Source organism: Dasypus novemcinctus, chromosome 4 (genome assembly GCF_030445035.2).
Source record: "Dasypus novemcinctus isolate mDasNov1 chromosome 4, mDasNov1.1.hap2, whole genome shotgun sequence".
Taxonomy (NCBI): Eukaryota; Metazoa; Chordata; class Mammalia; order Cingulata; family Dasypodidae; genus Dasypus; species Dasypus novemcinctus.
In genome coordinates, this window is record NC_080676.1 from 142,150,159 (window position 1) to 142,175,893 (window position 25,735).

Here is a 25,735-nt window from a genome sequence, read left to right on the forward strand (position 1 = left end):
ACAAGAAACTTTGGAGGTTTTTACTCCTGTAACACATTTCTTTTCCTGTGCAAGCCATTACATTTCACAGCTTTAGATAGAGAGTGGATCAATTGCAGAAGTATTATCTTTAAAAGAGACATAATACCACCCCAGGAAACTAAACCACATCTTATCTGCACATGTAATTGAGAAGGAAAAGATCAACTTCCCTCTGGGGGGGAAAATGAAGTCTCCAGGGAATAATGTTCCTATTTAAGTACAAAATTTAGGAAGCAGCTTGCACCTTACGGCATGAGGTTTACATGGTAAAGAAAGAATGCTATAGGAATTCAGGTTCGCTTACCTTTTATCCAACTGTGTTCAATTAATTGGACTTCATAGGAAAAGAAAGGGATATGAATAAGTAAGAAGCCTATGGGGAGATTTAGTGGTCCCAGAGCCCCAAGAATTCAGTGCACCAGTTTTGGATTTACCTAATAAGATAAGGATTAAGAGTGGAGCAGGAAATGGAATTGTATAACTGGCTGGACATTGCTGATTTCCAATATATAGAGGACGTGTGGTGAACAGTTTGAGAACTCTGGGGTATGGATGGTGCCAACTAAACTGGATTGATACATACTCTAGAAGTATAGGCTCTGTGATCAACAGTGGACAAATCACTACTAAAAGTGATAATTTAATCACCTCTAAAGTATATTGTTTCTGCATTTACATTTAACAATGAGGAAATTGGAAATGAAGGTGAGTAAATACATTGATAGGTATTTGAACAGTTCTTTATGACATATTAAAGATCCTTACCTTGAGAAGCCATTCTTTTAGAACTGTAAGGTTTTAAGCCTTTACAGATAAAGATAATTGTAATATTTTCATTTGATTTTTCCTATTATTTAATTGAAGTCTCTCACTAAGTAGTGCCCTTTAGCTTCTTTTATCCTTCTAGTGTTTTAATATGGATACTTTCTTTTTTTTACTGAAAACCATGGGGCTTGACAATACTGAAAATACTCAGAAGTAGTTATTAAAAGAGAGCATACCTTTTCATTTTTCATGCAAAACTGAGAATACGTAAGGTATTATCCATTAAGATTTGGTTCATCATTCATATTCTATACTGTCTATTGTAGACAATCTAAAATGAATGAAGTTTGTTTCCCCAAGTTAGAACTTTTTTCAAGAAAAGTTAATGTGCTATTATAACAATACAACTTCAATTTTTAGCTTTGTCTACCATGAGTAATAGGACTGGCTGAATTAAGCTCCATCTTTGCCCCAGGCACATTGTGAATTTAAAGCCATTGCAATTTCTCTTTCTCCTCTTCAAGTCAGGAATGGGCTTGAAGTGTCATAAGAATTTCAAACCTAGATGAAAACTGTCTAACCCAGCACCTGAAGCATCTTTTTGCTTTATGAAGTATTCGTCTGGAGAAATCTCACAAGTATTAATAACTTTTACTTATCGGATATTTAAAACCATACTGTTTAAGATACCAAACCTAAGAATCTAAATAAGACTTCATTATCATTTCTACCCATTATAGATAGTAATATAGCAAAATGAATCATCATATGGGGGGAGTGATGATATATCTATTATTTGTATATTAGTCCTAGAAAACTCTTTAGTTGTAAATGTTGTAAGAGGTGTTTTTAGTTAGAATAATGGCTAAGATATTCACTGAAGAAATAGTCAATATTTAAAATGTCTCCAGTAATTTACTGTATTATATAAAATGCTTTTAAAATTTGTTAGATTTCTAAAATTTATAATGCATAAATGGGTACATAATGCATATATGAAATAATAAATATAGGTTTAGATAATAAAACTAATTGATATTGGTAATGTCACTAATAATTAAAAAATGAGATAAAGTAACAATAGAGGATAATTTATCCCCCACTCAATATTAAGAAAGATTAGAAAAATAACCAATGCTTGTAAGACTATGAAAAAAATTATACACTGTGAGTAAACAAATGGGTAAACTCATAAGTTTAAATCAAGATATTACATTGTAGCTACTCATATAATTTTGCTAAAATTAAATTCACAAATTATATATACACACAAGAGAAGATTAGAAGTCTTATTAAAAAATATCAAGTGGTTACTATAGTTATTTTAGAATTGTAGAATTATGTGTGGTTTCTTTTAGCTCTGTTTTGTACCCTATATTTAATATTATAAATTTTTCTTCATTAGCAATTGTTAAATATGTTGAAACAAAATACTTGTGATATAATATTGCCTGAAAAGTGTAAGTTCAGTATAATATCAAATTTGTAAATATAGAGAACACAAACAAAAATTAGTGTAAATGATGTAAGTCTTAAGGAAGCAAGCATAATTTTTAATTCACTTTGTTCTTGTTGGAAATCTTCTATTAAACAATAAATTAAAATTGATTAGCACATAATTCCCAGCATTAAGTTTTCATGTGTATGGGTTAAATATGGTGTAGTGAGATGCTTCAGGGCTTCAATCCCCACAGAAGCTTTTGAACAACCAAAAAGAATGGGCAGACATATCATTCTCAAAGCTCCAAAAAGCTAAGGACCACAGTAGCAGGATTAGTGCTGAGTCAAGTAAAAGCTTACTTAACAACAGTAGGATCTTCAGTTTTACAAGAAAAGGTTCATAATGGTCTGTCTTCCTTCACCAGGCACTGCCTTTGCAATGGGGGGATTCTTGCTGTCCTATGAGAGAATGTAGCGAACTCTCCAGGATGAGAATTCAATGTTCTTTCAGTTATTGTATAGATCTCCACTCACTGAGACAATGTCAGACGAACACTTGAACAGATTCATATGCGTTAGAGGCATGCCCTAGGTGAACTCCTTCCCATGCATCCACCCATCGCTGACACCCCACACCAGTGATCCTTCTCTGCAACTGCTGTGACCCTTCTGTGATCCAAAACATGTCCAAAAATGAAGCCAACAAAATAACAAAGTAAAATTATTAAGAAAACTGAATAATAATTTAAAAAATAACCAATAAAATGTAAAAAGAAATAATTGAAAGAATAGAATTTTTTAAAAACATAGTGTCATCACTGTAAAATCTTTGTCTTGAATGTACAGTGACATTTTCTTCCATATATTTCCCTAGTGTCTTATTTCTTTATTTCATTTTATATGCAAAGAATCTTTAGTATGCAGAAAAGTCACGTACAGAATGCAGATGATTTCTATATATCCAACACTCCCCCCCTCCCTTATTAATAACATTTTATATATGAAAGGTACATTTGTTGCAATTGATGTACAAATATTGAAGCATTCTCTACTAACCATGCCCAATGGTTTACATTATGATTTACATTTTGGATTGTATACTTTTATAGGTATTGACAAAATTTGAAGTGGCCCATATCCATTATTGCAAGATCATGCCAAATAATTCTAATATCCTAAAAGTGCCCTACATTCCATTTCTCCTATTCTTCCCTCCCCCTCCACTCAGAACCTATGGTTACCACTAAGTTTCAATTTTTAAAAAATAAGATACATAGTTAATTGCAATAATATTGAGGATTTGACATACTGATATGTTTGCTTTTTAGGCACTGGCTATGTTCTCACAGGATTATTGTCCCTCTAATTGAGAATATAGCAGATTCCCCAAGATGGGAGCCTGATATTTCCTTGATTATTGTGTGGGTCTCCACCTACTGATATAACACACTTAAAAACATATGTTTCTGACCATCGTCAATTATTTACACTATGATTTACACTTTAGACCATATGCTTTTTAAATTGTGACAAAATTTAAAATGGCCTTTATCAATTATTGCGAGATCATGAAGAACAATTCTAATGCCCTAAATATGCCCTATGTTCCACCTATTCTATTCTTCCCTCCCCTCCCCTTGGGACCTATAGTAATAACTAAGTTCTAGTTTTAGAAGAATAGGAATATTGAAGGCTTGACATATTGGCCTTTTTTCTTTTATTAGGTACTTACTATGTTCTCAGGAGACTCTTACCCTCTGTTTGAGAACATAGCGTGACTCCCCAGGATGGGAGTTTAATATCTTCTTGTTTGTTGTGTGGGTCTCCACCCACTGATATACACACTCTGACAAGATGAACACTTATATATTCTATAGAAGCCTGCCCCAGGTGCACCCTGCCCATGTGCCCTCCCACAGCCAACACCACACACCAGTAATTCTCTCCTATCATATTTGCCAAAATAACATTCTCAACATTGTAGTTTTAACCATAGACCTGCAAATCCCCAGAGTCATCTGCTCCTTCTCCAAACCTTCCCCCCATTTCCATGGATAGTGCAATCCACCCTCCCCACTTCCCTTCTCAGACCAGCACAGCAAAACCCAATCACATCACTGCCCCACTGTCATGCTCATGCACTACACAACTGTACCCTTCCATCTTATAATCTAAAGCTTATTTATAAATAATAATAATAAATTATTAAAAATAAAATAAACCCAGTAGGATCTTGTGGCACCCTGACTGATGTTTCCTCACTCTTCAGCAGTTCAGTGTGAAGTTGGTCTGCAGACCCACTGTAGCCCTCTGGTCATAATTCTGGTGGGAACAAGGTAACTCTGGTGCAGCATTTATGTCTGATTCAATCTGTTCATTGGTGGCCTGAGGGATTCACCATTACTTACCCTGCATGTAGAAGGCAGCTCACACAAATCTCCTACAAAATACTGTGGGAGAGCAATAAAGCCATGCTGCCTGATACAAGGGTTTACTGGCTATAGGGTCATACAGTGCAATGACTGAGTCAGAGAGGAAATTGTTTCCTAGTGAGAAGGGAGCATCCCAAACTATATTAAACGAGGCAATTCCTAGAGCCACATGTATATGCCCTAGATAAGATGCAAATGCAGATAGGATCAGAGAAAACCCTATTTTTAGTCCTGGAGCTAGTTTCATACAACCAATCAAACGGGTAAGTTCTGAAGAAGAACATGCCCACAGGTGAATCTGTAAACACCAAGACTGGGATTCTTTTTCTCCCTCCCTCTCTCTCTCCCTCCCTCCCTCCCTCCCTCCCTCCTTCCCTTCCTTCCTTCCTTTTTTTTTGGTTAACTTTTGGCAATCAAGGAAGACCCTGTCATAAAAGCAACTGAACACAAGTCTTGCAAATAGATGCCTCAGGGCCTAAATTCCATCATAGCACATTAAAATATAAAAATGTCCAAGTTTTAATAAAAGATTACAAAATATTTAGAGAAACAGGAAGAAATGTACCAGGCAAAGGAGAAGATTGAGTCATTAGAAACCATCAATGATGAGGGCCAAACATCAGACTTACCAGACAATGACTTTTAAAAATGTTCCTAAATAAGCTTAAAGAGCTAAAAGGAAATATGGACAAAGAACTGAAGAAAATCAGGAAAATCACAGATGAAGATAAGAAGAATATCAACAGAGTTATGGAAATTATGAAAAGGAAACAAACAGAGCTGAAGATCACAGAATAGCAATATTGAGCTTCAATAATAGTTTGAAAATGAAGAAAGAATCAGAGAACTTAAAGATAAGACAATTGAAATAATTTAGTCTGAGAAGCAGAAAGAATAAAAAATGAAGAAAAGTGACCATAGTCTGAGGATCAAATATACCAATATATGATTTATGGGAGTTCCAGAAATAGAAGAAAGAAAGAAAGGATCAGAGAGAATATTCAAAGAAATACTGATTAAAAGCTTCACTAATTTAACAAAAGACATGAATATACACATTCAAGTTTTGCAAAGAACTCCAAAGAGGACAAATCAAAATATGTTTATACCACAACATACTGTCAAACTGTCAAATGCCAAGTTAAAGAAGTCTGAAAGCTGTAAAAGAGAAACAAGTGTGCCTCAAAAAGTTTAAATGCTGATTTCTCATCAGAAGACATGGAGGCAAGACAGAAGAGGGATGGCATATTTAAAGTGCTGAAAGCAAAACTTTTCTGACCAAGAATTCCAGATTCTATAAAATTGGGGAGATTAAGATCTTCCCAGATAAACAAAACAAAAGTATTGTCACCACTAGACTGGCCCAATAAGATGTTAAGAGAGTTCTGTAGGTTGAAAGAAAGGACAATAGATAATAGATTAAAGCCACATAAAGAATAAAGATTTTGGTGAGAGTAATGGGAAGGGTAAATACAAATGCCAGTATTATTCCATTTTTCATTTGTAAATCCAGTTTTTACTTCCTACAGGATCTAAAAGGCAAATGCATAAAATATAATGGATAGATCAGTGGTTGTGACTCAAAGTATATAAACATGTAATTTGTGACAAGAGCCACATAAAGGTGGATGGGAGGTGGAACACACAGCTGGTCTATGTTATTAAAGTTAAGTTGGTATCAAAGCAAATAATACTGTTCAAGGTTTAGAATAGTAAAGCTAAATCACATAGTAATTACAATGAAAGTAATGGGGAATATGCAAGCTCATACAGACAAAATGTAGAGTACAGTTTCCATGGTGCGGGACAAGGGTGGCAGGAAATCAATGCATAATGGTTGTAGGGCTTCTGTTTGGGGAAATGGGAAAGTTTTAGTAATGAAAGTTTGTAAAGGTACAGCAATTTGTTAGTGGGATTAATCTCACTAATTATGTTTGAAATTGGTTGAGATGGGAACATACACGTTATTTATATGTTTCCAAAATTAAGATGAAAAAAAGGAAAGTGCAACTAAAGTGATAATGTAATATGTGATTCAGGATGGGACCTAGTAAGGGAGGAGAAAAGACTCAAAAGCACATCATTGGGACATAAGAAAAAAATTGGAATATACACTGTAAGTTTTATACAAATGTTAAATTGCTTGAACTTGATAACTGAACTTAGGTGATTAAATAATTGAATACTCTTGATCTTATGAAATATACATGGCAGGATTTAGTGTTCAAGGAGCATGACGTTTACAATAAGCAGTCACATGTTTAGAAAATGGATATATTTAGAATAATACAGCACATGTGGCAAAATGTTAAAATTGGTGGATTTGGGTATCTGGGGCAGGTAGTAGGGGTATGTTGGAGTTCTCTGTAAGGAGTTTCCATTATTTTTGTAGCTATTCTGTAAATTTGAGAGTATTTTAAATTAAAAAGTTTTAAAATGTACTTTAAAAAAGATTTTATGTGGGTCAATAAAATTCAGTGACAAAGATTCTTCTGGTTCTTTTTCACAGTGCCAGCTGGGTTGCTTCCCTGACCCTCTGAGTTCTCTTCACTCTCGAAATCCCTGCTCTGTTCTGGAGTCCGTTCACCTCAACATGGATTTCTTACCCCTTAGAGATCAGAATGTGACAGAAGACAGGAGATAAGGGAATCACAGCCTAATGTGTCTAGGGTGAATGTCCTCTAGGTGTGGTGGACACCCAAAGCCAATTCTTTATCTTTAAAGTCTTCCAAGACAAAATGTGGTTCTAGGACAGCAGCAGCAGCCTCATTTATTCAATCAGATCCTGTGTTTTAACAGGAACCTCAGGAGGTTTGCATGTGTAATAACATTATGAAGCACTACTCTAGAATACCTTTAAGCTTTCCTAGATTCTTCTCACTGTAAAGCGCCAATTACATTTCCCACAAGGTATGTAGTATCCCTCCACTAATTGCTTCCTGTTTCCCCTTAAGTATCTGGAATTCTGGCAATAAACAAGTCAATTTTGCCCTTTTAGAAGTACTCCTTTTTGGAGTACCTTTCAAAAAAAAATGCCAGGCTCTAGTCTCGGTTAATCTATGTAATGCAGGGAAAACACAAACTTTGAGTTCTCCATTTGTCAAAGTTCACGCCAATTCCTAGCAATGGCATGCTCTGTCTGTCTGTCTGTCTGTCTGTCTCCTATATCCCTGTCAGTGTGTTCAACCATAATAACTGCATCCTTACTTCAGAACATTCTGGTTTGGATACTCTCTAAGTCTGCCTTGCAGATCCACTTCACCACTCTCCTGTGATAGAGTCCTTATTGGCTGTACTCCACATCCTCCTGAGAAAAGGGTAACTTTGTAAGGTCCTGCAAGTCTGAAAACATAAACATATTTATTATATATGCACATAAAGTAATAGTTTTGCTAAGTATAAAACCCTACCTTGGAAATAATTTTTCTTTAGAAATCTGAAACATTTTTCTATTGTCTTCCATCATGTTGTTGAAAATCTCCAATTCCATTCTGATTCTTGATCTTTTTCATAAACTTTTTTATTCTGTAGTAAATTTTTAGGATTTTCTCTTTATCCCCATTGTGAAGAAATTTCACCATGGTGTGACTTGATGAGGTCTATTTTTATCCAATGTTCTGGGTACAACTGGGAAATTTAGGAAATTGATATCCAGGAAGTTTTCGTGAATTATTGATTTGGGTAATTTCCACCTATTGTCTCAATCTGCTTTTCAGATCTTGATGTTAGATAGACTGGTATGTTCCTATTATTTCATCACTTTTTCTCTCCTATTTTCTCTCTTCCCATTGGCTCTTGCAGGCAGACCTACCTACAACCTCTCACCCTGGACTTTAAGCTACCTGACACCAGAAGCCCATATCAAATCCCTTCAGCGGTTCCCCTGAAGCCCCTCTTCTTAGCCTGTAGTGAAAGGAAAGCATTCTTCTCCCCACCTTCAAGGGAGGCATAAGGAGGCAACATTACAGAAAGTATGCAGGGCATTTCAGCACCTCAGCAGTAACTCCACTCATCAGCTCCAGATTTTAAATGCCAGAATTTCAAAATCACAACTAACACTGTCAGAAACAAGTATATAATCATTGAGCATTTCCTGGACAGGGGGATAGCCTTTCCTATAGGGTAAAGTGATCTTTAGCACCTATTGCATTGTTTCTGCCTTTGCGGGCCCCAAAAATCCACCATGGCAAAGAAATTCCCCTTCAGCCTCCTGTTACAGCAACAGTGGTTAAGGCACAGTTATTTGCAGCACAGGGCAGGGAATCAAAACTTTAGGTTGCAAAGCAGGGGAGGAATGAAATCCACCAACAAACACTGTCCAGTAACTGTGCAATGAAGAACGTTGTTGTGTTTGTTTTTTCTTTTCTTTTCAGATATGTTGCTTGTATGAAGTTTTCATGAAAATTTCTCCAGACCAAATTAAAGTCATACAATAAAGATTATGTGTTACTATTGTCCATCCAACCTAATCAGTGAGTTATTCTTGGAGGCATACCTGTTTGAGCAGATACCTATGTAGTCCCACTCATGTAGACAGAAGCAACCATGAAGGTTTTTAAAAATATTTTTTCAATCCTAAAAATTCCATTCTATACAAGAAGATCCACATTAAATAGATGCAAGTGTCACTTCACTATCTTGTAATAGAAATGTCATAATCAAAGTTATTTTTTAAAATAACTAACATTTAGTAAGCAACTCTCCTGAACCAGACATTTTTCTCAACACTTTTAATATATTATCTCATCTAATCCTCAAGACATCCTTGTTGGCAGTGGACTTGGCCAGTGGTTAGAGCTTCCGCAGTTCAAGCCCCGGGTCTCCTTGACCCGTGTGCAGCTGGCCCACGTGCAGTGCTGATGCGCACAAGGAGTGCCGTGCCACACAGGGGTGTCCCTGCTTAGTGGAGCCCCACGCACAAGGAGTGCACTCCGTAAGGAGAGCCGCCCAGCACAAAAGAAAGTGCAGCCTGCCCAGGAATGGTGCCGCACACACGGAGAGCTGACACAGCAAGAAGATGCAACAAAAAGAGACACAGATTCCCATGCCACTAACAACAACAGAAGCAGACAAAGAAGACACAGCAAATAGACACAGAGAACAGACCACCGGTGGCGGGGGGGGGGGGGGAGAGAAATAAATAAATAAATCTTTTTAAAAAAGACATCTTTGTGAGTTAGATGTAATTACCCCTGTTTTATTGATGAGGAAATTGAAAATCATTGTAAACAAATCTTAATATTCTCAAATTTACAGTCAATTTATCTGATGAGCCCATGTCCTTAACACTATATGGGCTGCTTCCTCATCATAATTTATTTCCCTTAAAAATACACTGAAGGATAAATGACACCTCACACTTTATAATGTATACTTGTGACTTGCTAGTTTCCAAATTTTGAAATGGTAAAAAAATCTGCATCCAATCAGATGGTACATCTGCTTGTACATGATCAACAGACTTCAATAGGCCCCATCTTTTTATTTGGTAAGTATTAGAAATTTATTCATTGATCAGCACTGACCTCTTATTAAATATTTCCCACCAGAAGCTGAATGACTATATGTTAACATACAAAGTACCAACACCTTAATTGGAGAAAAGCTGGATTTCTGAATTAATACATAATAAATGTATATATACCTGCTTAGGGAGAAATAGCTATTTACAATAGCCACTCTACTTCTTCAAGAGCTGAATAAATTAAAAAAATAAATACGGAACTACAATAGTAAATACATGCTCTCAAATAGCAGAGCATGTTAATTAACTTTCTGTTATTTCATTAAAATTTATATTAAACAAGTGTTGAAACAGAAGGGCTTATATATTTAAATTTTATGTTATCAGAAATAGTTATAAGCATAAAATTCAATTTGTTGGATATTTTAATTGTTACATTATTGGATTTTACTGCTTTTAGATTATCTTTAATGATTTTATCTAGATATGAAGCAATTTAAGTTCTAACTCATTCACTTTGAAATACTGGAAGTCATCAAAATCAGAAAGCAACAACTTTCAAAACATTGGGTATTTAATCAACAAAGAGATAGAAATAATTCATAAAGCCTTATAGTGCCTTATAGTTTACCAGGTATCTTCATATTGTTACATTACACCTGATGGTAAATCCAGCCTTGCTATAGATATAGCAGGCATCAGGTAGACCTCTATTCATGTGTGTAAGCCCAACTAATTTGAGGGTTTCCTTGTAATATTTTTTCCAATATCCTTAAATTAATTTCACCCATCACTCTGCCTGTACATGCTACTTGTTCCAATCCAGCTCCTGAAGGGAATGGGTTGGGGTGGTGGCAAGACCAAAGAAAGCACCTGGCACATAGTCAGACATAAAAGCTTTCTTAATTGGGACTTACAGACAGAAGAGGGTCTCTGAAGGTGGTGGTTGAAACAATGAAGACAGTGCTCTCCAAAGAAGCAGGAAGATGAGGGAAAATATATAGGGTCTCAGAACAAAGACATTTCATAACAGAGTTACATAAATGGGGTTTGGTGATATAGAAAGGAATTGTAAAACCTGGAGAAAATTAAGTCTCAGATACCATCTGTAAATTGTTTCCCTGTGAGGTGGTTTGTTACATTTTAACTTGTGTCCTGGGGCATGAGTTTCCCTAAGGGAGGGGAGTCAGAGCTGGGGTCCCACTGGCCCTCCAATCTTCTATTAAAATGTATCTTATCATTGTCTTTCTTTGACATTGTCTTCTTTATGGGATGGTGAGCATCTAAAATTCAGGTACTAAGTATTCTCCTTTATAGTCTTAGCATCTATCCTAATTCCTGGCATAGATTTAATGTTTTATAAATGTTTTTAAAACAATTAAAATACTGAGTAAACACATTAAGTGTGTAATATCACAGAACTAGAATAGGTTGTAAATGGTAGAAATAGCACGTGAACTCAGATTTTCTGATGGAAATTTCTTTTCTAATTCATAGCCACTTCATTAACACATTTAAAAAGGGAGCAGGGGGACTATCAATAATATATTAGGAACTTTTTGAAAATCAAAATCACAATTTATGTAAACTTGTATAGAGAGTTTTCTGTTTTGTTTGTTTTGCTTTCTTTTTTTTTTTTAGCTCAATTAATGAAAGAAACACTCAAAATTCATTAAGGCTTTTATGCCTTTTATTCACACCCACACCTGCTTACATACTAGCACATGCACTTTTTGTCTAATTCAACTGCTCTGATACAGCTAATTAACTTTACATAATGAGAAAGCCAATATAACGTTTGATTTTCCTGAAGTTAATAATGTGTTTCTGATGACACTGTTTACTTCAATTTTATATGGCCATTTAGAATTTTAAATACTGTTCTGTAGGCCAGGGTTTTGCGGAAAATCTATTTATTTTTAGGTAGCGTACAGTGGAAATTATTTTATTTGTTCTAGCAAAGCTAACCTTCATTTGAGCATTTCCGACTATTAATAATCACCTATAATCCACAATTCAAACCCATTCTGCTGTCAAGTTGTAGTAAGGCTCTTCCTTGGCTATTTTGAAATGTTCCATGACTGAAAAGCAATTGCTCGAAATGCATTGCAGCTGTCTGTGATCCATCTGAATCTATCTCATCATGACCATTTATCAAATGTGAGCCAAATACCTTGGGAAAAATTTCTAAATGATAACAGATGTTCAACATTCAATGTTCAGAGATTTTACAGCAGTCTTTGTTATAAATGATCAATACCATGATCACCTATTGTGAATTATCTTTTATAGAACACAGAACTGAGCATTAAATATTTGGTTGCTGAAAATTCATGTGCTATTTATCAAGTAATTAATGAGGACATTTAGGTTGAATTTATAGAAAGTAGATACCTTAAATTGTTCCTTCCTGAGATTACCGTCAAATTATTGAATTATTGTCATAAAAACAATTTATAGACACTTACATGAATTCAATAAAATTTTACAACCCCTGTTATAAATATTTGTTAAATGAAAAATATCACTTCCATTAAATACAACTATATTGAAAAGTTAACCCCATGTTTTATGACATCTTTGGTTGAAAACTTAGAAATCAATTATACAACACTTCAAGCAGATCCCTTGACACATGGCTGGTAATAAATGAATGCATGATTGTTAAAAGAATAAATGTCACAGTTTTAAAGGGGGCAACAAAACCTTTATATTTAATCCTTCTCCATAGCAACTTCATTTATTTTTCCACCAGGACTTAAGCCTTTCTGTTCATTTCAGATTCATACTTAAGAATTGCACCTCTCCCAGGAGACCTATGCTTGCTACTTCAGCTTTCAAATACTACATACCATTTCTTTCTCTGTATAAAATGAGAAGAAAATCTCCCAGAAATTGTATTTTAGTGGAAAAAGTACTGTAAGGGAATGAGGCAAAATGTAAACGACCATTGAATCCAGGTGTTTTAGATTGAATCTGTGTCCCCCAAGTCCTAACTCCAGACCCTGTGATAATGAACTAATTATAAATAGAGTCTTTCAAGAAGTTATTCTTTAAAATGATGCAAAACTAAATTAGAAAGGATAAGTGGATAAAGAGAGAGAGAATCATGTGACAGAGGCAGGGACTGAGTTATGCTGCCATAAACCAAAGAACTTCATGGATGGACAGTCACCCACCAAATCCAAGGGAGGGACCCAGAACAGAGCGTCCCCTTTAAGAGGAAGAACGGCCCTGTCAACACCTTGATTTTGGCCCTCTAGCTTCCAGAACCATGAGATTGTAAATTCCTGGAGTTTACGCCATCTAATCCATTGCACTTTATTTCTGTGGCCTTGGCAAATTAGGTTATTGGGTAAAGGCTATATGAGAGTTTATTCTACTATACTAGCATAATCATGAATCTTTTCTGTATATTTAAAATTATAAAAAAATAAAGACACCAATTCATCTAGCACATGTATTAAGAAAAAAAATCTAAATTTAAATGACAAATAATCTAGAAATTAAGAGAAAAGGTAATACCCCAAATCTATTAAAACTATTTAATATCACTGAAACCATATTTCAAAGTAAGTTTAGAAATAAATGCTTTTATACAAAAATTTTTTAAATTAAGCTAAGGTTTTAACTTAGTAACCTAGAACCCAAAGTATATGTAATAAATATTTATATGTTCAAGTGGAAAAGTGCTAATAATAAAAGTAAATTCAATAAAATAGAAAACAAATTAAAAAAGTATATCCAGAAATTTAAGAGAAAGGTTAAATATATGGATAACATATAAGAATAAAAGAAGGAAACTAAAATATATATGTTAGGAACAAGAAAGGGCCTAAAACAAGTAGGAAGTTTAAATAAATTATGAGTTCATCAAGTAGGAAGTTATAAATAAATTATGAGTTCATCATGTACAAATTTGGCAGATATTTGAAAACTTAGATAAATAAATGGATTTTAGCAAAACATAAATAACCAATTCAGATAACATTGGTATAATATATTTTTTAATAAATTGGAACTGTATGTTTGGTATAGCCTGACTTTAAATATAGGAAAATACATATAAATTATTCACCTTTGGAAGATACTAGGGAACACTATAAAGATACAGAAGTAGTAAACTAGTGCATCTAAAAAATAAGTTGGATTTGCGCATAATTTGAAGGTATGCTTGTGTCTGTCTAAACATAAAGAAGAGAGCATGTGGCAAGTAGGGAATTCTTTTTGGGTCCCTGGCAAAACTTCATAATGGTAAACATTTATTTTTTAGAGCAGCTGAACTTGAAGTACAAATGCAGGTCTGAATTCTTAAAAACAAAACAAAACAAACAAAATCAAATGGTACTTTCAAATATCATGCCTAACTTGCAAATCGCAAGAATAAATGACTTGAATTGAAAACGCTGTTTTGCCATTGAGGAAAATATTATAAAATAGAAACTGAAGAACATAATTCTAAAGTTCAGATAAAAGAATTAATGTATGACAATTTTCAAGATAATTTTTTTTTAAGTTTTATTTATTTATTTTTAAGGAAGGGATTGAACGTGGAACTTTATACATGGGAAGCAGGTGCTCAACCACTAAGCTATACCGGCTTCCCCAAGATAATCTTATATATATATATATATATTAAAAAGTGGGGTTAGATGAAACTTGCTGTATCAGTGTGAAATTATTGATGAATTCCAAAAAGAAATATTGGATTATGTTTGTAAAATGATCTTTTCCAGTGGGCATATTAGATTAAATTGGATTCAGAGGTTTACTTGATTAAGTAATCAGGTAAATTTCTTGTGCCAGTAGGGCATTCAGTCCCCAACCCTTGGTGTGTGGAGACTCACAGATAAAAGTCATGGCAAAGGACAGGATTGGAGGGTTTTTAATTTTGGAGTTTTGATGTTAGAGTTTGATGCTGAAGTCTTAAGCTGGAGCCCTGGGAAGTAAGCTCACAGAGGAAACAGAAGCAAGCCCCAGAAAGAGAAGAAACCTAAACCTAGAAAAAGCAAGTCCTGGGAAGAGAATAACACTGAGCCTAGAAAAAAGCAAGACTTGGAAAGAGAGAAACCCAGGAAGCCCGAACCCTGACAGACATTGGCAGCCATCTTGCTCCAACACATGGAAATAGGCTTTGGTAAGGGAAGTAACTTATGCTTTATGGCCTGGTATCTGTAAGCTTCTACTCTAAATAAATACCCTTTTTAAAAACCAACCAATTTCTGCATCAGCACCCTTTTGGCTGACTAATACACTTGTTCTTCCTGATTTTAAACCTTATTTTAACTCTCTCTAGAGAGAAACAGATCCAGGTGTATTTGGAAACTTAATGAATGTTTAAAGTAACCATCCAAGTTTTGGGGAAAAGATGGAATATTTACTAAGTAGTGTCATGATAACTGTGTATATACATCAGGTTTTATACAAAACTACATGCTCAGAAACTTACATAGTAATCATTTCTAGACTGTATACATGTAGAAAATAAAATATATATATAAGATATTAGAAGAAAATACATGAAAAAATCTTTGATTTGGAGACTCTTTGTTTTTAATTGAAAAATTTCAGGATAAAGTTTTGGGGTGCTTTAATTATTTCCAGTAGTGTCCAAGACATTTTCTTTGCTTCTCTTTCTCTCATTTTTGTGTTAGTACTGAATCATAGGTTTGTATATTCAATATGATTTAATTGTATTTATTATTTTTTATGTTCATATTGTCCAGTCTTTTTCAATGCAAACCCCTCATGTTAGCTTTGTAATTTGATTCGACCAATTAATTAATTAATTTATTTATTTTTAGGAAGTAAGAGAGAGTGAACCCAAGATCTTTTACATGGGAATCAGGCATTCAACTACTGAGCTACATCTGCTCCTATTGAAAATTGGTTTCTTGTTTGTTTGTGTTTGTTTTTAGGATGTACTGGGGATTGAATCCAGGACCTTGTACATGGGAAGTAGGTGCTCAACCACTTGAGCTATATCCACTCCCTATACACCCATTCGTTTTTTAGAGTTTCCCGGATTTTTCTTATATCACAATTATCCTTAACTTATCTTCTATATTACCAGATTCAGACTTGGAGTCAGTGTTCCTCCAAGGAAATATGGTTTGTTTTAATGCGGGTAATAAGGAGATCACAACACGGGAGTCAAATGTGCGCATTGCTATTGGTTACCACTGTTTCTTTCACTTTTCAGCTGCTAAAACTAGGCAACATGTATTTTATTTTATTTATGTTTTATTCTACTCTAGAGGTGTTGAAATTCATTAGAATGTTCAAGCTGCTTCCATGGAGCTTCTGATAAGTGTCCTTGGTGTCGTAGCCTTGCCTACCTCTAACTCCTGTCCATACATTTTCGCAATCTTAGTACAAGATAATTACATTAAATTTAGGATTAGTTATAGTTAAATAAAATAAAATGTATCCTTTCTAACACAGCTCCATGAGTTTTGACAATCACACCGTTATGTAACCGATGTGGGAGGAGTGGGGGGCGGTGGGGTATGGGGTATGGGGGAAACACATATTTTTTAATGTAACATTTTCTGTGATTTATGTATCTACGTATCTTTAAAAGAAAAGGCAATTTAGTAATAAATAAATAAATAAATAATGATAGTAGTTAGATCACCTCAAATAAAAGTTCCATGCTCCTTTTTAAGTCCAAACCACTCCTGACCAGAGCAATTATAAAACACTGATCTGCTTTCTTTTCTTATTGCTTTACCTTGTTCCGAAGATATTTAAATAGAATTATGCAGAATTTGGCCACTGAATCATGCTCCTTTCACTTAGAAAAATACATTTGAGATTCATCTAATTTGTTGCACGTGCAGGAATACAGTTTTTTTATGCACTCACCAATTGATGAGTGTCTGGGTTATTGCCAATATTTTTGTATGGTGAATAAATTTATTAAAATATTTGTGCAAGTAAGTTTTCATTTCTATTGAGTAAATACCTAAGAAAGCAATTGCTTGATGTTAAGTCTATGTGGATTTTTAACTTTATGAGAAACTCTCATTCTTTTTTCAAAGTGGATATACCACAATTAATGAATGAAATTTCTAATTGTTCCACATTCTTGCTACCACTCAATAATTTTATTTCCTCATTCCTTTCTTCTTCCTTCCCAGACTTCTTTCCATCTTTCCTTTCTTCCTTTCATTCTCCTGTCTTTCCATCATTCCGTTTTTCCATCCTTCCATCCTTCCTGGAAATTTTGCTAGCTTTATAGTGCCATTTCATTATTATTATCAATGCATTTTAACTTGCATTTCCTTAATGACTAATAATATTGAGCATGTATTTATGTGCTAACATGCCATACATTTCTTCCTTCTAAGAGAATCTTTCCAAGATGTTTTAACATTTACTTTTGTTCTGTTTTGCTTGTCATTATTGTCTTATTTTTGTAATTTCATTTTATTTCATTATTTATTTAGATGTCTTAAATTCTCACATTAGATTTTTACAAGCTGTTGAGCTCTGACAGATTATTTCTCCCATAGAACTATAACCACACATTCCCAGACAGTAAAAATATATGGCTAAACACACATTAATACATATCAACATTTTATCAATTACATAATAAAACAAATTATTAAGTATTCAAATATTAAGTTATACAGCTCAAAAACATAAAAATATATTAGATGTTTGTTGAATTCATTAGCATAAATCTATTTTTCTTGCAAGAGATTGGGAAGAGAAGGAAAAATATTATACTTCAAACATAGCTGGTAAACAACTTCCAATAAAAATGAAAAAGTTTGTAAGAGTTTCAGAAATTTTATGATTAAGAATTATTGTAGCTAGTATAACAAGCATCTGTACCTTTTAAAAATATTTACTAAATTAAAGAGCATATTCTATATGTTCTGCAGAAGATGAAAGAACCATTTTACTAAAATATTTATTAGCCCCCTCCCATTTATTTGTCAGTCTCTCCTGGTTAAATTGCTCCCCAAAGTGCAAACATTACACTAACTGTAAGTCATTTTTCTGGAGACATTAGAGACATGTGCTTCTGTACAATGCAGATTTTCAAAATGGAGATTTTCTCTAAAGTCACAAAATGAGATTTACAGAAAGACATTAAATAATCACTGTAAGATTCAGTTAAAATCCCAATAAAATTCAATGGCTGTACAAACCTGATGTATTTTGTACAGATGTGGGAGATGTAAACATAAAGTGAGCAGGAAATAACCATATAAGCCCCACTTTCAATGTTTGAAATGGCTGAAAGAATAAACCACATAAGGTCTACAATGTTCATACTTCCTGGGATTTTAAGTTCCGTATGATACTAAAAATATATAAGTATTGTGCTGGGTGTTTTGACACGTAATTTCTCAAAATTTCTTATATACTGATAAGATCCTGGCATGTGAATAGATTAAAGAAGACATATCTCAATACTGTATGATTTTAGGAAGGACCAATTTTCACAAACGATAAGCCCATTTTAAATGCTGAACAGCAAGAATCTTTGCTGAGTGCCCAAATTGGCTGATTATAACTGATAGAGGTTACATTTCTTTCAAACTTGTATCATGGTAAAAATGCTTGTCAATACTACTCTGGTAGCTTCATTATACTTATTCACCAACACATTAGCTAGTATGTATGACGAATCAGGTCCTCTCACATTCTACTTCCAAGGCAATAGCATCAGGCACCCCAATTTTATTGAATGCAGCAATTGTTTGTGTGACTACTGGAGTCTTTGAAGCACAGTTGCATTTTAAGATGATATTTCTCCAGATACAAAAGTTGATTGCTGTTAAAAGCTCCATGCCACTCTTGTCTTATGAACCATACTGCATGTTCATGTTTCATTCCACCTTCAATCAATGCTAGGGCCAAAGTACTGGAGTTCTCCCAAGACCTGCAACACAATGAAGAGCAATGCAGCAAGCAAGTTCTTCACTAAGCTTAATTTTTATAAGTGTTAACCAATCATCAACAATTGGGTTGGATGATGGTTCACCACCATCAAAAGGCCAAACAAGAACATGGATGTCTTCTTTCTCTGCAAGAGCTGTGTCATAAATTGTTCCATATACTCTTATTATTGTGGTAAGTTCCTACATACATTTGATTAAGGTTGCATTGGTTGAATGGTGTGTGATAAGAAATCTCATGTTCTTGTATTTGTTCCACAGAAGTTGGGTGGTTTATTTGAGTCATGTTAATTTAGTTAAAAACACTCAACAGTGTTATGAAAGAATTTTAAAAATTGAATACAGAAATGATGTGAAGAAACTGAAGTTTACTTCAGTATACTCCACTTGAAATTCTCAATGCTTTGCATATGAAGTTGAGAGTAATGGGAGATGAAATGAAATGAACCTCCTAACAAGAACCCGCAATTCTTCAATCCAGTAATACTGAGGCAACATAAAGAAGTGCACTGAGGTTTACCCCATCCAGGTAAGAACTCTTGCAAAATGTTCTGCAGAATTCAACTCAATACATCTGTGTCCAGGTTAACCACTCTTATGGAGTTTCTTGGTGGAGTAGCAATGAGTTCTACAGTAGGCTTGTCTTCATAGAGGTTGTGTTGTGTCTGGTAGTCATCATCACTGCCCTCAGAAACCCTATACATGTGTGACCAAGAAAAACAGAACAAGAATTATGTTGACTCATTGAAGACTGTGGCCTAATCATATAGACAGTCTAGAGCTGTGGTGACACTGGCTCTATCATGCAGTGAGCAGCTCCAAGGACAGCACATTGTCGAGCTGCACACAGCCAAGGGAGTAAATAGGTGCTTACCCATTATTAACTTTTGATTTGTCTTCATATACTCTGGAGAAAAGTCCTTAACCAGATGTGTTTTGGAAATATTTTCTTCAAATATGGAACTGGTCTTTTTATTTTCTTAAAAATAAAACTTGCCTTTATGTATATTATTTAAAATCTTTTTGCCTAAACTGGAGTCATGGAGTTATTGACGTATGTTCCCTCCTAGAAATTTTATATCTCATAATTTGCATTTATCACTATGATCCATTTTGAGTTAAATTGTGTATGTTTTCTGAGATGTATGTTTTGTTTTGTTTTGGATATGGATGATTAGTTGTTCTAACACTTTTCAAAGAACTATTCTTTCTTTTTTAAAAATATTTCCTTGGAATATTCTGTTAGGACAATTCTTTCTCCATTGAAATATCTTTGCACTATGGTTTAAAATGAAAAGACCATATATGATTCTTTCTTGACACTCTATTTTGTTACTTTCATAGATAGCACAATCTCTTGATTAAATCATCTTTGAGAAAGTCTTGAAGTGGTCTGTCGTAATTTCTTCTTTTTGAAAAAAATTTTTTTTGCTATTCAAGTTCCTTTGTTTCCCATATAATTTATAGAATATGCTTATGAATTTCAACAAATAATTCCACTAAGAACTCAGAATTGCACTGATTTTATAGATAGGTTAGGGAAATATGCCCTCTTAACAATATTGAATCTTAAAATTTATTAACAGGTATAAATCTTTATGTAGTTAGGTATTCTTCTAATATTTTCATTGGTGTTTTAAGATTTAGAGCATAGTTTGTCATACTTTGTTCAATTTATATTTAAGTATTTCTATTTTTGGTGCTATTAAAATTGTTCCTATTATTTTATTGTAATTTTCAGTTTCTTGTTACTAGTATATAAAATTCTATTAATGTTGTGTACATTGCTGTTGTGTCTTGAAACTTTGCCATTTATCTTAGTAGTTTTTGTGATAACATTTTCTGAGCAGACAATAATGTTCTTTCAAATAGAGAAAGCCTTCCTTTTTCTTTCTAATCCACGTGTTTTTATTTTATTGCTTCATTGTACAGCTGAGATTTTCCAGATGATGTTGAATAAGATGAGGACCGCACCCATAGAAGCCTTGTTCCTGGTGTTAGGGGGAATGCATTCATGTCTTTCATTCTTAAGTTTGTTATTAACTGCAGTTACTATGTACTTGATCTTTTGAAGTTTGAGAATACCTTAATGAAAATTTTTCTGAACATTTTTATAATGAAGGGATTTTGAAATATGTCAAATATGTTTCCTGCATCTAATGATATGTTATATGGTTTTCCATTGGTTGGTGTTTAAGTATTGAACCACCCTTGCATTATGGGATAAATACCACTTGAACATGTTGAATTATCCTTTTTATATACCATGGGATTGAAGCATTAATATGATGCTGATGGTTTTCTTATTTGACGTCATGATGAATATTGGTTTATATATTTTTTTCTCTCTTGCTCTCTTTTTTTTTGCTTTTGGTAGCATAGGATTGACATCACAAAATGGGTTCAAAAATGTTTCCTCTTATTTGATTTTATGGCAATGCTCATGCAGGAATACAAGTATTTCTTTCTTACATATTGGTAGAAATAAAAAATATGTTGTAAATGAAATGAAAAGTGTCCTTAACAGACTCAAGAGTACACTGGATTTCATTGAAAAAAAATTAATAATCTTAAAGATGGATTAGTAGAAACTTTCCAGATTGACATGTAAAGAGAATTAAGAATAAAAATCTCAGAAAAGAATAAGAACTGTAGGGCAATTTTTAAATAATCATAATTGGAATTCAAAAAGGAGACTAAAATATTTGAAATAATAATAAATAATAAGTGGCCAAACACTTTATAAAATATATGACAGACTCAAAACTACAGATTCTGGAAGGTGCACTAAACAAAATTTTAAAATAATCTATACCTAGGCATATCATATTTAAACTAAAGTAAACCAATGAAGAGAGAACACCTCTCTTCTAATAATGATGTCCCTACCACTACCATTCTTGCTTCTTAGGCTTTAGCAACACTGTGAAAACACATGAAGGTCAGTGCTGTCCTTAGGCCCATGGAGAAACCTTTTTCAAAAAGTCATGAAGACCAGAGGTAGAATGCCAAATGACTAATGTGAAAGCAGGGAAGATATTTTTGCTGTGAATAGCCTGTCTGTTCCTTCACATGTAAATATACACTTATTTATTACTATTATTACCAAATTGTCTTTTTTTAAAAGATACATAGGTCACAAAAAATGTTGCATTAAAAAATATAAGAGGTTCCCACATACCCCACACCCCACACCTCCACACATCTCACATCAACAACTTCTTTCATCTTTGTGGCACATTCATTGCATTTGGTGAATACATTTTTGGAGCACTGCTGCACTGCATGGATTATAGTTTACATTATAGTTTACACTCTCCCCCAGTACATTCAGTGGGGTATGGCAGGATATATAATGTCCAGCATCTGTCCCTGCAATATCATTTAGGACAACTCCAAGTCCTGAAAATGCCCCCACATCTCATCTCTTCTTCCCTCTCCCTTCCCTCAGCAACTACCATGGCCACTTTCTCCAGATCAATGCTACAGTTTCTTCCATTGCTAATAATATTTCTATAGTTAAATACCAGTAAGATCACTCTAATCCATATTTTATTCCTCCATCCTGTGGACCCTGGGTTTGTGATGTGCACTCCACCTCTATATTGAGAGGGGCTTAGATCCCACATGATTGATGGATGTGATTCTCCTCCTTGGAGTTGTAGGCACTCTAGGTTCCCTGGTGTGATGGTTGACCATCTTCACTTCCTTGTTAGCCAACCTTTGCAAGTCCAGCAAGCCAGGGAGTAGGAGCTGCAACTCTGCTGAGGCTCTGGATCCAGCTGACACATGGTCAGTCCAGAAATTGAAGTATCCTGGGTATACACCAACCCCAGTGCCAACCACAGGTTCAGTAAAAGTGACAGAAGAGACATGTGTGAAAAGTTCACATCTGAGTCCATCTCCATCACACTCAGGAACACAAATTAAAAAGTAGGGCCCACTGACAAGGCACTGAGCTCCAGAGCCAACTGCCATGATCATAGAAACTGTGTGTCTCCATAGCCCTCAGGAGTACCAGTACCTGGGGTTGTATCTACATTGGCTCTCTCTGGGATCCTACTGAGGCATGCATAAGCGCAATCCCTCTGATGACCTCCTTACTCTTTTCTGAAGGCTCTTAGCCATATAAACTCATTTGTCTTTACCACTGCCCCCTTTCATTCAAGAGGGGTTCTATATAATATATGTCAGGGTACAAATACATACCTTTAGATAAAAAGACTATTTAGAGAAGGAACATACATTGAAGACATTTCCACAGCAACACCAACCACCAGCCTATCAAGATATGCGTCCCAGAGATTGCAAAGTTAGACCACAAGAAGCTTCCATTTAGCATATTTAATATATTTTGTCAAACTTCCATTATGTATTAGAAACTGCCTAAGGTAGTGAGAAAGCAAAATGAAGTAAAAAAAAAAAAAAAACCCACCATGAAAGAAGTCCGAATGTAGAAGGCAGCACCTTACATAACTAAGTAAGAATTACATTATTTTTCTTGTGAGAACCTATGCAAGGAATAAAAGAGTAAATATTTAAAATATTGAAAGAAAAAATGAAAGCAAATACCAACATAGAATTTTATATTTAGTGATATTTTCATTCAAAATGAAAATGATAGACTTTATCAGACAAATAAAACAGTTAATTCATCATCAGCAGACCTGGACTTAAAGAACTGAAAAAGGAAAATAATATAAATCAGATAAATAAAAGAGAAGTAGATAAAGAAAAGAGAAGCACTAGAAAATGAGTAAATGAAATATGTAAAAGAAACTAAACAGATAATTTATTTCTTCCTGGTAATGTTTTGGTAGTTTGTGTCTTACATGAAATCTATCCATTTTATCTGTGGCTTAACATAAATTGGCAAAAAATACTTAAAATTTGGACCACATGGGAGGTCCTGGATTTGGTTCCTGGTGCCTCCTAGAGAAGACAAACAAGACAGTAAGCTGACCTGATGGGCTGGCATGATGGGCTGGACCAGTGAGCTCATGCAACAAGATGATGCAACAAAGAGACACAAAAAGGAAACCCAATAAAGACAAAATGAAGCAAGAAGTGGGGGTGGCTCAAGCAATTGAGCACTTCTCTCCCACATGGGAGGTTCCAGGCTCAGTCACCAGTGCCTGCTAAAGAAAATATGAGCAGACATAGAGAGCACACAATGAATGGACACAGAGAACAAACAATGAGCACAAACAATGAGGGTGGGGAGAAGTAAATAAATAAATAAAATAAAACTAAAAAAATACTAAAAAATGGTCCGTCATTACCCTTGTAATGTCTGCTATAACTCTAGTGATGGCCTTCCTTTTATTAATAACATTAATATCTTGTATCCTCATTTCTTTACCCCAATCTGACTGATTTTTTTTTTTACATAGCAAAACAATTTTTTCCATTATAAACAGGTACACAATCATGGAGAATAACAGACCTGCTGGTGAAACAGGTCATGCAAAATGGAGAGGGTACCAAAATCCTGGTCAAGGACTATCTCCTGAAAAAAAAAGCAGACTGCTATCTAGGATTAATTTAATTTTAAAAGCAAATATCAGCTATTGATTCACTCTTCTCATCTTAACTAGACAGTCTCCTTGTAGTATAACTCACATTAAAAACATACATCTATACAAATTAGTGGTCCTTTTTGAGGCACTGTTTACTGTTGTAGTCAACAAGATCTTCCTGAGACATACATAATTGTAACCTCTGGAATGACCTCTTAACTCACTTTGAAATCTCTTAGCCATAAAAACTCATTTGTATTTAATATTCCCCCCTTTTGGTCTAGGTCTTTTTCCAAATGCATCACTAGTTGGCCCCTGGTAATAATCCCTTTGTGCCAGGGAGGCTCATCCCCAGGAATCATGTCCCACATTGGGGGAAAGGTAATGAATTTATATGCTGAATTTGGCTTAAAGAAAGACCACATTTGAATAACAAGAACTCTTTCAGAAGGTAACTCTTCGGCAATATATAATACTAGGATAAGTTCCCAAGACCAAGGTTCATAAGTACAAGCATCAATATCAAGTGCCTTGTGTACTGGTAGATCCTCCTTTGCTAGGCACTGTCCATGTACTCTAGAGATTCTTGCCACTTTATGAGAATATGCAGCCAGGCTCCTTAGGATGAGATTGAGTATTCTAGGGTTTTCCTGTGGGTATCCATCACCAAGACAATACCCCATGACCATATGAACATATTCATATTCCTTAGAGGCATTCCCCAGGTACTACCTCCCTACCCACCCCCTACCACCAATACCCTGCACCATTAATCCTCACCTGCCACAGTTGCAAACCTTCTGCAATCCAAAACTTCCCCAAAAACAAAGCCAACAAAAAAATAATAAAAAAGAATAAAATAATTTTTTAGAATTTAAAAATGTATAATTTTTTTTTGCATTGTGCTTTTTATCACCACAAGAGCTCCTACCTTTCATATATACTGAAAATTTCCTCTGTTTGTGTTCCCCTAGTGTCTTATTTTTTTTCACTTTATTTTCCAAAAAGATTTGAGTTACAGAAAAGTTACATAGAAAACACAGGGAAGTCCCATATACCCCACCCTCTCCCCACATAGGTCTTCATTTCAGTGTTGCATGTTGTTAAAAAATTTTTTTAACAAATAATGGTATAATTTGATCCCATTGTTTATAGTGAAATTCTAAGTTTATATTT